The 15,402-nt window shown below is 38.1% G+C and overlaps 1 pseudogene; it reads left to right on the top strand.

The window, feature by feature from the left end:
* The first annotated feature begins 10,278 nt into the window (after positions 1 to 10,278).
* LOC118833580 lies at positions 10,279 to 11,498 on the top strand (annotated as a pseudogene).
* The last annotated feature ends 3,904 nt before the right edge of the window (positions 11,499 to 15,402 follow it).

Here is a 15,402-nt window from a genome sequence, read left to right as displayed (position 1 = left end):
AAAATTACTTCCCTGTTCCCATTGAATAAGGAAACAGAAGCCTAATTGGGGTCATCATCCTACCCACAGTATTTTCTCTGCTCAGGAAGAGAGGAAGGCCACTATAGCTACAAGAAAAGGAGGCTAGAAGAAAAATCCTATACCTCAGCAACAGAAAAACAAAGAGGAGGGGGCAAGAATGAAATGCTAAGACAGAGATAACCTAAAGTGAATAGAAGAAAAAGGATGTGTGACACAATGTTTAAGAGAGAAAGAAAGGCTGAAGGTAAGCTTACTCTCTAGCAGATAAACCAGTAGAAAGACTCATGATGATAAAATAATATTGATAACAATAAAATATTTTAAATGATATATTACATAGAACAAGTGTGCACTTGGAAAAAAAATGATTCAGAAACACTCTGAAAAAATATGAACTTGAATATGAAAAATATGAACAGAAATTTTGAGAAAACAAGAAGGAAAAAAGTAATACTGGTTCAAAAGAGAAATAGGGATATGGACTGAAGCTCTATTTTCATTAGTATGAGGAATTGGCAAGAAAATAGCCTTTAACAATTCAGGTCAACTTGTTATCTGAAGCTTCAAGTCAGAGAGAGGTGAGTAGAACAATGAGATGTAAAGTGATATTCTCAGGGTCACACAGGGAGCTTGTTCAAGTAGCACATGTATCAGGATTTGAACCCAAGTCTTCCTGAGTTCAAGACCAGTGCTGTATCTACTACTACACATATTACATGCTGCCTCTCATTAAATGAGAAATAAAATTTTAAAAGAATGTATTAAAAATCAGAATACTCAAATCAGCTTTAATGAAAAACAATACTGGAATATGACTTAGGAATCAAAGTTGCAGAGTATATGAAAAGAGAATGACAAATTTGGAGCTGCAAAGTATAAAAGTGATATTTGTACATATGAATTCTCTATGTTCCTTTCTTGACTATCCTTGGAGATAGAATGTGCAGAGAGAGTTTAAGGATCAGAGGGTCTTCCAGAAATGAACTGTAACCTAAAAATTCTGAATACCACACTGTATTAAAAATACAAGAAAGCTTCCTATAATTTTGAAAATGACAACAAAGTACTGATATTAAAACAATAAATCAGCACCAGAGAGGGGTCAGGGGAGAATGGCCTTGCTTAAAAGTCCAGAGCATGCAGTGGTGAAATTTTGGAATTTCAATTTCAAATGATGGAATTTGCAAGGGTCAAGAGAAAAGACTTTATATTAAAGAAACATCAATTTTAATAACTGATGATTATTCCATAGGCATTCGAAGTCATAGGAATGCTACAGAGAAAGAGGAAAAGCAGTGGATTATAAGTTTCTTGCTCCCTTATAAGTAAATACTTTTAGTTTATTAATTAGAATACATGTATGTCTGGGGTGGGGGGACAGTAATAGAGTGGTAAGTTGCTTGAGTCAGGAGAGGGATGGCAGGAGATAGAGGCATGTTGTATCCACATATAATTTAGAGGCAAACAGAGAAGGGAAAGATTTTTCATTCTCTACATCTCTGTGTGTGTGTGTGTGTGTGTGTGTGTGTGTGTGTGTGTGTGTGCATGAGAGAGAGAGAGAGAGAGAGAGAGAGACAGAGAGAGACAGAGACAGAGAGAGATAAAGAGAGGAGAGACTGAGAGACAGAAACAGAGGCAGACAGACAGATAGAGAGAGAGAGACAGAGAGAGGAGAGACAGAGAGAGAGACAGAGAGAGAGACAGCGAGAGAGACAGAGACAGAGAGAGAGAGAGAGAGAGAGACAGAGAAGGAGAGAGAGAGAGACAGAGAGGGAGAGAGAGAGAGAGTGTGTGGGGGTGGGTTAGAGTGCAGGGTTAGAGTAGTGAAGGGGAGGCATTGGAATGGTATGGAGTCGGGGGAGGGGGGAGGATAGAAGTCAACCCTGGGGAAAGGGAAATGAATGATGCCAATTAAAGAATTTGCTTGCTTTTCTAAAGTGTAATCTGTAGTGAGAGAAAAAGACATGATGAGATAATATCAAGGTTTCGTTGTTGCTGTTGTTTGTTTGTTTTGTGACTTTCTTTAGATAAAGATTGTGATTTCCAGGTCTTCATCATAGCCCATTAGAGGGGATGAATGAGCTCATGGGGTGGCCAACACCTAGAGTCTTACGGAATACATAAACCACAAATAAAACAAAGTGGTCTTTCCAGTGGTGACTCATCATGGTAGGTGTAGGTTGTAGGACTGTGCCTCAAGACTATCAAATCATGGGAGAGCTAGGTGGCACTGTGAGTAGAGCACTGGCCCTGGTGTCAAGAGGACCTGCGTTCACATCCGGCCTCAGACACTTGATACACTTATTAGCCGTGTGACCTTGGGCAACTCACTTAATCCCAAGTGGCCTACCTTCCCCCCACCAAAAAAAAAGATTGTCAGAGCAGAATGATATTCATTATACTATACCATCCTTTAGTTCCACCAGTACAGCAAGAAGAAACAAAGAAAGTATTCAGGAAAGAGATTACAAGTGTAGAAAAGAGGTAACATAGTAGGAATGGGAGACTTCAATTATTAAGATATCAACTCTCACTTTCTCTGTTAAAAACAGACCTTGTCATTTTTTTAAAATTGCCTTAATGGAAATCAATGCTGAAAACCAAATATGTTAAATAAATAAATTGCATTTAAAAAAATAAATAAATAAATAAATAAGAAAAAGAAAAAAAAATTTGCCTTAATGGTATTATAGCCTTCAAAAGGTACAGGGACCAACAAAGGAATTTCCATACCTGATAGGATTCTCACTACCAAATTTAGGGGCACAAGATCATTCCCTCCTAGAGTCTGTGATAGACAAAGGGAAGGTCAAGCATACTGTGGCATATATACTAAATTTAGGAAAGTGGACTTTAAAAGTTTCATACAAAATGAATATATGATCTAACCTTCAGTTTCTTCATCTATAAAATGGGGATAATAATAGCACCTACATATAGGGTTGTTATGAGAACCAACTGATATGACATATTTAAAGCACTTCGATTTTAGTTATTATTATCTTTGTGTCATTATCATTCCATAGACTATTATCCTATAGAGGAAATAAATCCAGTCTCCAGAAGAAAATTCAGAAAACAAAAAAGGAGCAATTCTAAGGAGAAGGAAAATGTAAGCTGAACTGTGAAGGAAGCTAAGAATTCTGAGAAACAGAAGGGAGAAATCCATTCATTTCAAGTGTGGGACAAAATGTGTGCAAAACAAGGGAGATGAATGATAGCATGTTTTGTATGAAGAACAACTAGAAGGCCAAATCGACTCTAAAAGAAAGTGTCTGAACTATCCAGGAACAATTCTTGAGCTCTTTCTTTGAAAGCAGCATTCTTTGGGTTTCCTTATCCATAGCCCTCAACCCTCACTGGTCACATCTACCCCTAACTGAATGGTGGCCAGGACAGCAGAATCAAGGGGCAGAGCCAAGATGGAGGCTGGAAAACAGGGACTCATTTAACCTCTCCCCCAAATCCCTCCAAACACCTGTAAAAAATGGCTCTGAACAAATTCTAGAGCTACAGAACCCACAAAATAACAGAGGGAAGCAGGTCTCCAGTCCAGGATGGCCTGGATGGTCACTGGGAAGGGCCTATCACTCCATGCTGGGAGCAGAACACAGCCCAACATGGACCACACCAGGACAGACTAGGCACTGAAGAAATGGGGCAGAGTAGGCCGTAGGGCCCTGAATCACTGATCTGTGGCAGGTACCAGATTTCTCAACCCACAAACACCAAAGACAACTTAGCAGGTCAGTGGGAAAACTGCTGGATCAGGGTGAGAGGAGTGCATGGTAGGCCCCAGCCCCAGGGGGTGGCAGAGGTGGTGCGGTGTGGCAGTGGCAGTAACAGGAAGTTCCTGTGACTGCTTCCAGAGCTCCAGCTGAGGTTGCTTCCAGCCCCAGGCCCACCTGGTGGGAGAAGTCAAGCAGAGGGTCAGAGTGGAAGTGCAGGGAGCACTTTGCTGGCACAGAGGCAGGGCTCTCTTGCTTTGCCCTGCTTGGATCTGGGTCACAGTCCTGGGTGGCAGTTCTTGGAGGAGGAGGAGCACTAGTGTGACAGAGCTTGCTGTGTAGAAGTAGTTCTGAAAACAGCAATGCGATGCCCCTGAAGCTTAGGACAAAGCACTGGTCATTCTGAAGGCAGTCATACCCTGACAAAAAGCTCAAGGGTCAAGTAGTTGACTGGGAACATGAGCAAGCAGTGAAAAACTCGGACAATTGAATCTTTTTTTGGTGACAAAGAAGATCAAAACATATATCCAGAAGAAGTCAACAAAGTCAAAAAGCTCACATCAAAAGTCTCCAAGAAAAATCGGAATTGGTCTCAGGCCATACAAGAGCTCAAAAAGGATTTGGAAAGGCAAGTAAGAGAAGTAAAGGAAAAATTGGGAAGCAAAATGAGAGTGATGCAAGAAAATCATGAAAAACCAGTCAATGACTTGCTAAAGGAGACCCAAAAAAATACTGAAGAAAATAATACCTTAAAAAATAGACTACCCCAAATGGCAAAAGAGCTCCAAAAAAGCCAATGAGGAGAAGCATGCCTTGAAAGGCAGAATTAGCCAAATGGAAAAGGAGGTCCAAAAGACCACTGAAAGACAGCAAAATCAACCACAGACCCTTTGGCCAGAATGCCCACTCTTTTATGTATTAAGGAAACAATCATGTTTTGCCCCATTGAGTCAAGAATGATCTCCATGAATAGGGAAAATAAAAGGCAGTTACAGGGTCTGTGATTGCATTTTTAAAGCAAAATAAAAAAAAGTGGTAGCATGGCACACTGGGTAGGATACTCCACATGGAATCAGAGGCCTTGAGTTCACATCTTGCTTCCATCTTTCACTAGTTTTATAACCTTGGACAAGTCACATAATCTCTCTGGGGTTCAAATTCTTCATTTGCAAATTAAGGGAAAGAGGTTGATCTTGATAGCCTCTAAGCTCCCTTCCAGCCCCAAAGATCCTATGAGCAAATTTACCAATCAGAAAATGCAAAATGATCTCGAAAGAGATGCATAAAATTGTAAATATCAGGTGAAAGGGAGCCTACTTCTAGTAAGAATGAGGGGATGGACTCTCTGGCAAACCTAAAATCACCTTTTCTAAGACTCCCCAATTTGATACAATATGACTGCAGTCTCCATTTAAAGTTACACTAGTTTCTTGATTTTTTTTCCTAGGAAAAAATTGGTTGTGGAAGGAAGGAAGGAAAGAAGGAAGGAAGAAAAAGAACAAATAAAAGGAAAGTAAGAAAAAAAGAAAAAATGAAAGAAAAGAAAAAATAAAAAAGAATGTAAGGAAAAGAAATAAAAAAAGTCATTTTCATTGGGTAGAAAATATTCATTCCCATCTACTTATTTTAGGCTTCACCAAGCAACATTTAAATTGCATTTCCTAATTTTAACGACTTCTTTTACTTGTATAGAAGTCATCTGGACCCTGATCCTTGGAGGTTACTTGACAGCTTGTTCAAGTGGTTACATTTCTCTGACCTTGGTGTTCACTTTTTCCATTTCAGATTCACTTGGGAAAGTACCATGAGACATTTTAATTTGGGCTATAAGTGTTCTCATTCTGTCACACCATCCGACATATGGTAGATGGGCTGGTGAATGACCTAGCTTTGAGTTCAGTCTTTATGAAAAGAAGATTTGTAAACCTTTGAATTCAAGGTTTCACTGTCTGCCAATAACAAAGCAAAATCATACCTTAAAAATACACTTTTAAAGACAGAATTTTTTTTTTACTTTCCTTTGTTTCCCCAAAATGTTATTTACAAGAAGACAAAGGTAATATTATGGCATGACAATTTGAAAATATCCCAAAATATATTAAGTTCTATATTAATGTTGAAAACATTTTATCAATTATAAACACATCTATGACATATGATACTGGTATCCTGAAAATGATGCCTTGTTTTGATCAACAATTAACCCAATGAATGATTTCTTTGTTATTTACCATGGTTTTTCATTTAACATTTTATACTCTGACAACTGAATCAGTTTGTTCGGGAGTGCTGGATTGGCTCTGTGCCTTGGGATGCCAACACTGACTTTGTCAAACTTGATGTACTCCTTGGCAGAGTTCAAATCTAGTGGCTTTGAGGGATAGAAGGAAAAGCTAGCAATCGACATGCCTGAGTAGGTAGGGATATAGAAGAATTCCATGCTTTTTTAGGTTGAAATCGAATTCATCCCTATGATAAACATAAATAATGGGTAAAATTAGGGTTTTCTTCCTCCATATTATAAGCTTGTATGTGTGTATGTTTGAGTATGTGCATGTTAAACCTGACCTATGATTTCACTGGGTGAAGGGACTTGCAATGAGGAAACTTTTCCTACTAATGCACCTGTTCTGCAACTTATATTCTTGTAAAAACTCCTGGAGCACTTACTGGCTAAAGGACTTAACCAGGGGTCACAAAGCCATTGTAGGAGGACCTTGCACGCAGACCCTGACCCTCTTTCTATATTTTACATCAAGGTTACCTCTAATAGCTGCAAAAGAAATAACTATTTCTGTCTAGAAAGTCAACCAACTTCTATTTTTATGAAAACATAGACTTTTCTCAAGATTAAGTATATAATTAAAAAAATCTTTTTCAGTTCTATATGCTATGTCTTTATTAAAGAAAATCCTTGTTATATGAATGGAATGGAATGTTATTAAATATGTTGACTTTCTTCAATCTCTCAAGCTTTAATATGATGCTTATAACACAGAAAGTATTTTTATGAAAATAATCCATATTGAGGAGAGTTCCTCATAGAAAATGGTTATGTCATAAAAGTATGACAATTATATGTAGGGGAAATACTTGAAAAGCTAAGATCCTAACATTTTCTGGTTGTGTCAGTAAAAATAGCTAAACCACCTACTTTCACTATCAACTATAAAGTCTTGTGTTTAGCATTTAAAGTTCCTCATAACCTGGCCCCTTCATACCATAGTATTCCTCTAGAAAACACTATGATCCTATTTGCTATCCCTCACAAATGGTACACTATTTCTAGCCTCAGTGCCCTTGAAGCAATGATCTCCCATGCCTGAATTAATTTGTCTCCTCACTTCTTTCTCTCAGAACCATTAGCTTCCTTCAAGACTCCTCAAGCACTACTTTGCCATGAGACCTTTGCCTATCTCCCCAGATATTAGATCCTTCTTTTCTTTTTTTCTTTTTTTATTCTTAATTTAAAATTATTTATTTAACATATTTAGTTTTTATCATTGATTTTCACAAGAGTTTGAATTACAAATTTTCTCCCCATTTCTACCCTCCCCCCCACTCCAAGATGGCATATATTCTGGTTGCCCTGTTCCCCTGAGATCCTTCTTTTCTAAAGATGCCTTTCACTTACACTGTTTTATTTTTCTTGAATGTAGTTAACAATTTACATATTGTCTCATCCACTAGAACATAAACTCACTGAGGGCAGGAACTGTTTTTGCCTTTCTTCGTATACCCAAAATTTAGTAGTGTCTTGCACATAGGAAGCATTTAATAAATGCTTTCTGATTGATTAAAATATGTCTTGGTTTCCTCATGTGTAAAATGGGTATAATCATAGTTGTGTTATTGTAAGGAAAATGCTTTTTAAATATTCAAGCACTATAGATAAGCAAATGAAAAATATATTTTTGACGTATATGTCTTTTTGTCATCAATTGCTTCTCAATATGTCACCAGAACTTTCAGCATAGGAAATATTTCTCAATACAAGGAATCAATGGAATGGAACGCAACATTTTGTTGCCTTGTGTCCACCCACATGGCCCTTATCTAGTTTATTGCCTCGTCACATTATACCCATTGAAATAGCTTCCAAAATGGCATCCCTGTCCCAAGTCTCTCCTGTTTCTTATGCATCTTCTGTACAACTTGGAAATTCTTATTTTTAACCCCCCAGGTTTGAGCATTTACTAAATTTTCCAAAAATCCTTAGTCAATCTCTGTTGATTCTAGAATTTTTTTTCATTTAAAGACCCTCACAACTAACCCATGGGCTCCAACCCATATTTTCCCATTGATTTCATATTATTCTTTCTCATACATTCCATATTCTTGAGAAACAGGTGTAATTCCTATTCCCCATGCACAACTACCTATTGCCCATTTCTATGTCTTTACAACAAGCTGCCACTAAGGCAGAATGCTTTCTCTTCTCACTTCTGCTACTTAGAATCCATCCTTCCTTTTAAAGATCAGTTCAAGTGCCTCTTCTGAAGCATGATCTTTCATGATCCTTCTGGATTCTTCCCCCCAGTATTTAGTGCTCTTCTCTCCTACCCCTAAATGATTGTTTCATTTAACTGGAAAAGGAAATGGCAAACTGCTCCAGTATCTTTGTGGAGAAAACCGCAAATGGGATCAGGAAGAGTCAGACATGACTGAAACAACTGAACAAGAGCATTTAATCTACATATATTTTATTTACTTGTCTTTTTGTATATTTTTTCTCCTTTCTCTTTCTAGACAATGAAAGATCCTTGAAGTCAGAGACAAATTTTTTTGCCTTATGTTCCCAGCATATAGCAAAATGCCTGGCACGTTATAGGAAATGAATCAAAGTTTGCTGAATTGCATTATATTGAATTAGAAATACATTTTCACAGTAATGGAAAAGACCTTGAGATACCACTTAGTCTATCTCCCTACGAAAAAGATAAAAATGTAATAAAATAATCAAAATAAAAAACATCAATGCCATTCTTAGGGACTTCCTTTCTTCCCTTTCTTTCTCCCACAGGTACAATATTTATTGAACAACTTGGTTAAGTCTTTCATAGTGCAGTAAAAACACATTTACTCTAAATTCAGTAACAAGAGGAGCTGGGGAATAGTTGGGCACATAGCACTTCTATCAATTCCCATAAAGGCAATTCAATTCAACCAATATTTATTATGCACCTGTGTTCTATGTTGGAATTGTGCCACAAGAGTTGTTTTTGCTAGGACCACAAAAACAACAATACAAAAGTATATGACCTCAGAGAATATCTGTTATATTTGTTAGAGATAGGGAGGGGAAGAGGTGGGGAGGAGGTCATACAAAGCATAGACAGATAAATAAATTCAATCTAAGGAAATGATTATTTATTAAGAACCTTGTGCTAAGGTTTTACCAAAAAAAAAGGTAAAATGAAAAGCCATCCCTAATTTCAAAATGTGATTATTTAAGGATGGAGAATCCTAACAACTGGGGGATTTCAGAATCACCAAATTCAAGAACTAGAAGGGACCCAGTGGACATCTATCTTGCACAACCCATAAATGGAAGGAATTCCCTATATAACATACAGGCAAAGAGATTGTCCAGTCTCTCTTTGAAAATCTCCAAGGAATGAGTACCCACCTGCTCAGAGATAGCCCATTCCACTTTTGGACAATTCTATTTTTTAGAAAGATCTTTCCTTTCCCTTTTCCTTTCCCCTTTCATCTCCTCTCCTTTCATTAGCTCTCCTCTCCTCTCTTTTTTTCTTTCCTTTCCTTTCCTATTCCTGATATCAGAATTAAATTTGCCTCTTTATGACTTTCACCTATGAAGTTTTAGAGACTAGCAGAAGTCATCTAATCCTTGATCTACATGCCACTCTTTCAAATCTTCAAACAGAGATAGACCAAAAATCCTGAGTTCCTTCAAACAGTCTTCATATGACATGTATTCAAGATCTTTCACCATTCTGGTTGACATCCTCTCGATAGTCCCTCTTTGCCCTTTTACAACCATGGTGCCAAAACTGAGCACAATAGTACAAATAAAGTCTGTCAAGAGCAGAATACAAGAGACTATCAATTGGATACTGTACCCCTCTAATCCCATTAGCTCTTGTGGATTACTTATGATGTTGATTGATACTCAGTTTTTGCAGTCTACTACAAACCCTACAACTATTTTCCCCCACAGAACAACTGCTATTTAATCACATTTCTCCCAATGAATACTTTTGAATTTGATTTTTTGGTACCAAAATGGAAGATTTTACACTGATGCTTATAAAATTCAGCTCAGTTCTCTAGCCTGTCAAAATCTTTTTGGATCCTGATTCTACTCTCATCCATTTAGTTATCCCTCTCAGCTTTACATCATCTTCAATTAATGTGTTCAAATTATTCTTTTATCAATCACTGATTAAAAAAAAATGTCTGGCAGTAGGTGCTGACTCCAATGTGCAGAACACTCCAGAGCTCTGGCAGCCCAAGCTCCAGTTATAACTATAGCCACAGCTGTAGACAGCCCACTATCTCTGCTAACATGTCTCTTCAGAACAAATTGAACTTGGTCAAGGTGGACCTGAAGGGGAAAAGGTTATCATGAGGGTTGATTTAAATGTTCCCATGAAGAACAAAGAAGAACTAATAGCCAGAGAATCAAGGTTGCTCTTCCTAGCATCAATTATTGCTTGGATCATGGAGCCAAGTCTGTTGTTCTGGTGAGTCATTTAGGCCCATCTGATTGTATCCTCATGCCTGACTCCTTGGAGCCCATGGCTGTGGAGCTCAAAAGCTTGCTGGGCAAAGATTTCTGAAGAATTGTGTGGGTCCAAAAGTGGAGCAAGCCTGTGCTAACCCACTTAAAGGTTTTGCTGGAGAATTCATGTAGAAGAAGGAAAAGGCTAAGATGCTTCTGGGAACAAGATCAAAGCTGTGTCAGCCAAAGTAGAAGCCTTCCAAGTATCCTTCTCCAAGCTGGGGGATGTCTATGTCAATGATGTTTTTGGTACTGCTCACCATGCCCACAGTTCCATGGTGGGAGTGAATCTGCTCCAGAAGGCATGTGGTTTCCTCATGAAAAGGGAGCTGCCTTATTTTGTCAAGGCCCTGGAGAACCTCATGAGGCCCTTCCTGGCTATCTTGGGTGGAGTTAAAGTTGCTGACAAAATCCAGTTGATCAACAATATGCTACACAAAGTCAATGAGATGGTCATTGGTGGTGGGATAGGTTTCACCTTCCTCAAGGTGCTCAACAATATGAAGATTGGAACTTCTCTCTTTGATGAAGAGGGGGCCAAGTTTTCCAAAGACTTGATCACCAAGGCTGAGAAGAATGGTGTCAAGATAACATTGCCTGCTGACTTTGAAACAGCAGACAAAGTTGATGAGAATGCCAAGACTGGCCAAGCCACATTGGCCTCTGGCATCCCTGCTGGATGAATGGGTTTGGACTGTGACCCCAAGAGTAGCAAGAAGTACACAGAAGCTGTGGACCAGGCCAAACAGATTGCGTAGAACAGATTTGTTGGAGTATTTGAGTTGGAAGCCTTTGCTTGGAGAAAGAAAGAGCTAATGAACAATGTGGTGGAGTCCACCAAGAGTGGATGCATTGCTATCATAGGTGGTGAAGATACTATCACTTGCTGCGCCAAATGGAACACTGTGGACAAAGTCAGCCATGTGAGTACCGGGGGTGCTGCCAGTCTAGAGTTGCTGGAGGGCAAAGTCCTCCCTAGGGTGGTCACTTTTAGCAATGTCTAATGGACACCACTTTTCTACCTGCTAGTTCCTGTGCACAGTCTTTCTAACAGGACCAAGCAGTGCTTCCTGTCTCTTTCCCTGGCATTAGGCAAGTTTCTCCCTCAAGACTCAACCAGTGTCCAGAAGATGGAGCAATGAGAGCACCAGAAGCAGCTCAACTCACCTTTGTGGTTCTTGGGTGTGCCTGTTGTCAGATTTCACTTGAACTTCTTTAAGTGTATTTAAACCATTGTTGTGAGGTAGAGTAGATGTATGTGTGTGTATACATGTGTATATATATGTGTGTGTGTGTCTACATATACATACATATGTTTGTATGTGTGTATGTGCAACAGAGTACCACCCTAGTCCTAACAAATGTGGATATATGTGTGTATATATATATATATATATATATATATACACATATATATGCGTATATATGTATATGTGTGTATATACATATATATGTATATGTATATAATTGACTTTAGAAAGAAAAATCAAAGCTAAAGGCACTGTTAGCCCTACTCTCTGAAAAGAGTTTGGTCTGTTTAGCTTTGATAGCAGTTGTTTTTGTCATTACCCCCCACTCAGCATGGAAATAAGAAGAAACTCCAGTTTTGGGTAGGGGAGAAGGTTGGCCTGTTAAATAAACATTTAATTAAAGTGCCAGCTCAAAAAAAATGTCTAGTAACATAAAGGCAAACAGAAATCTCTGGAGAACACCACAGGCCACAGTGACGTGGAACCACTAACAGCTCTTCTTGGAGTTAAGCCATCCAACCAATTCAGAATTCAGATGATTATATTATTATCTAATCCCATAACAATCCATCTTCTTCACAATATCTATAGCATTCACCCCACCTCCTAATTTAGTCATCCTGTCAGAAAAGGAAATGAAGTAAGCCTGGCATGACTAGTGTATTTAATGAAGCCATTCTTCTCATTGTAGTCACCACTTCCTTTTCCAAATGTTCAATACATATCTCTTTAATTCTCCATTCTAGCATTTCCCCAAGAATATCGAGCACAATTGCTTGTAGTTTGTAGATTCTGTTCTTGTCACTTTTTTTTGAAACTTGGTATATCCTACTAAGTACAATTTTATAGTACCTTTCCATTTTCCATGGTGTTTAATAGTCTGTAATTTGTAGTCCATTGTGGCTGTGACTTAAATTCTTCAAGCAGATTTGGTACTTGTGATAATTGTAAACTTTATATTGTTTGATGTTAGAATAATAGAATTCTAAGATGGAGTCACAGCCTAAATGGTCTTAATGCCCACAAAGCATTGGGTGAGAGTAAAGTACAATCCAGCAGAGACGACAGCAGCACAACACTGGCCCCAGCAAACCAGGAGCAGGCCTTGGATGCTACTGAATCAGCAGCAGAAGTGGCAGTAGCTGCTTCCAGAGCTCTCGGGCCACAGATTGTAAAAGGATTGAACAATTGGTCAGAAAGAGATTATCACTAGGGCAGTATTTTGTTGTTTTGCCCCTACTCAGATCCATGTCACAGTCCTGGGTAGCAGTTACAGGGCAAGGAGGAGCACTAGCAGAGCAGAGCTTATGGCCACATGGAGGGGGGACCCTCCACACAGTTCCAGGACAGAAAAGAATGCTTGTGGTCACTTAGACACCAGAGCACAGGTCAAGAGAGTAGTAAACACCTCTCCTTAGATCATACCACCTTGGAAGAAGTGGAAACGTGTGGGTGCCTAGAATTATCTCTGAAAACGGCTCCACAAAAACCCTAAAGCTTGGGACAGTTCAACCTCCACACTGGAAGCAAAGCCCTACCTTAACAAAGAGTTAAAAAGTCAAGTAATAGGCTGGGAATATGAGCAAACAATGGGGGAAAAACTGACTTTAGAAAGTAACTATGGTGACAAGGAAGACCAAAAAATACACTTAATAGAAGGCAACAAAGTCAAAGTTCCTACATCCAAGGCCTCCAAGAAAAAACGTGAATTGGCCTCAGGCAATAGAAGATCTCAAAAAGGATTTTGAAAATCAAGTAAGACAAGTAGAGGAAAACTGGGAAGAGAAATTAATGATGCAAGAAAATCATGAAAAAAAAATGAGTTTGGTAAAGGAGATACAAAAAATACTGAAGAAAGTAACACCTTAAAAAATAGACTAGGCCAAATGGTAAAAGAGGTCCAAAAAGCCAATGAGGAAACAATGGCTTTAAAAAGCAGAATTGACCAAATGGAATAAGAGGTCCAAAAGCTCATTGAAGAAATTAATTCCTTAAAAGTTAGAATGGAGCAAATGGAATCTAATGACTTTATGAGAAATTAAGAAACAATAATAAAAAACCAAAAGAATGAAAAAATAGAAGACAATGTGAACTATCTCACTGAAACAAAACAGACCTAGAAAATAGATTTAGGAGAGATAATTTAAAAATGGACTACCTGAAAGCCATGGCCAAAAAAAGCCTAGACATCATTATTCAAGAAATTATCAAGTAAAACTGCCCTGCTATTCTAGAACCAGAGGGTAAAATAGAAATTGAAAGAATACACTGATCACTCCCAAAAGAGATTCCAAAATGAAAAATCTCGGGAATATTATAGCCAAATTCCAGAGTTCCAAGGTCAAAATATTGCAAGCAGCAAAAAGAAACAATTCAAGTATCATGGAGCAACAAGAAAGATAACAAAAGATTTAGCAGCTTCTACATTAAAGAATTGAAGAGTTTAGAATATGATATTCCAGAAGGCAAGGGAGATAGGATTACAAAAAAGAATCACTTACCCAGCAACACTGAGTATGATCCTTCAGGGGGAAAATGGATATTCAATGAAACAGAGGACTTTTAAGCATTCTTGAGAAAAGACTAGAGCTAAACAGAAAATTTGACTTTCAAATACAAGATTCAAGAGAAGCACAACAAGGTAAACAGGAAAGAGGAATCTTAAGAGATTTATTAAAGTTAAATTGTTTATGTTCCTACATGGTAAGATGATATTTGTAACTCAGAAGCCCTCTCTCATTATCAGGGTATTTAGAAGGAATATATATGGACAGAGGGCACAGGTGTGAGTTGAATATGAAGGGATGATATCTCAAAAAATAAAATTAATAGGTGAGAGAGGAATGTACCAGGAGAAAGGAAAAGGAAGAGGTAGAATGGGGTATATTATCTCACATATAAAAGGCAAGAAAAAGCTTTAACAGTGGAGTAGAAGAGGGAGTAGACGAGGAGAAGTGAGTGAACTTTACTCTCATCGGAATTGGCTTAAAGATAGAATAATATACACACTAAATTAGGTATAGAAATCTATCTCACCCCACAGGGAAGTAGATAAGAGAAGGTGGGGGGTGATAGAAGGGAGGGCAGATTGGGGCAGGGTGTAGTCCTCCCTCAATCAACTATTTTTGAGGAGGGACAGAATGAAAGGAATGAGAAAGAATAGAATAAATGAGGGGAGGAGGAATAGTCAGCAATAGTAACTGTGGAAAAAAAAATTAAAGCAAGTTTCTCTCACAAAGGCTTTATTTCTCAAATATAGAGAGAACTGGGTCAAATTTATAAAAATGAGAGCCATTCCCCAATTTATAAATGGTCAAAAGGTATGATCAGTTTTCTGATAGTAATGAAAGCTATTTATAGCCATATGAAAAATTATTCTAACTCACTACTGATTAGAGAAATTCTGAGGTACTTCATCATACCAATTAGATTGGCTAATAGGATGGGAAAGGTAAATGAGAAATGTTGGAGGGGATGTGGGAAAAAATGAGACACTGATGCATTGTTAATGTAGTTGCAAATGGATCCAACCATTCTATAAATTGGATCTATGCCCAATAGATATAAAACCATGCATACCCTTTCAGCTAGCAATACCCCTACTAGGTCTGTATCTCAAAAAGAGACAAAAAAGGAAAAGGACCTATATGTACAAAAA

Source organism: Trichosurus vulpecula, chromosome 1 (assembly GCF_011100635.1).
Source record: "Trichosurus vulpecula isolate mTriVul1 chromosome 1, mTriVul1.pri, whole genome shotgun sequence".
Classification (NCBI taxonomy): domain Eukaryota; kingdom Metazoa; phylum Chordata; class Mammalia; order Diprotodontia; family Phalangeridae; genus Trichosurus; species Trichosurus vulpecula.
Note: the sequence above shows the minus strand (reverse complement) of the source record. Positions and strands in the feature narration are given on the sequence as shown.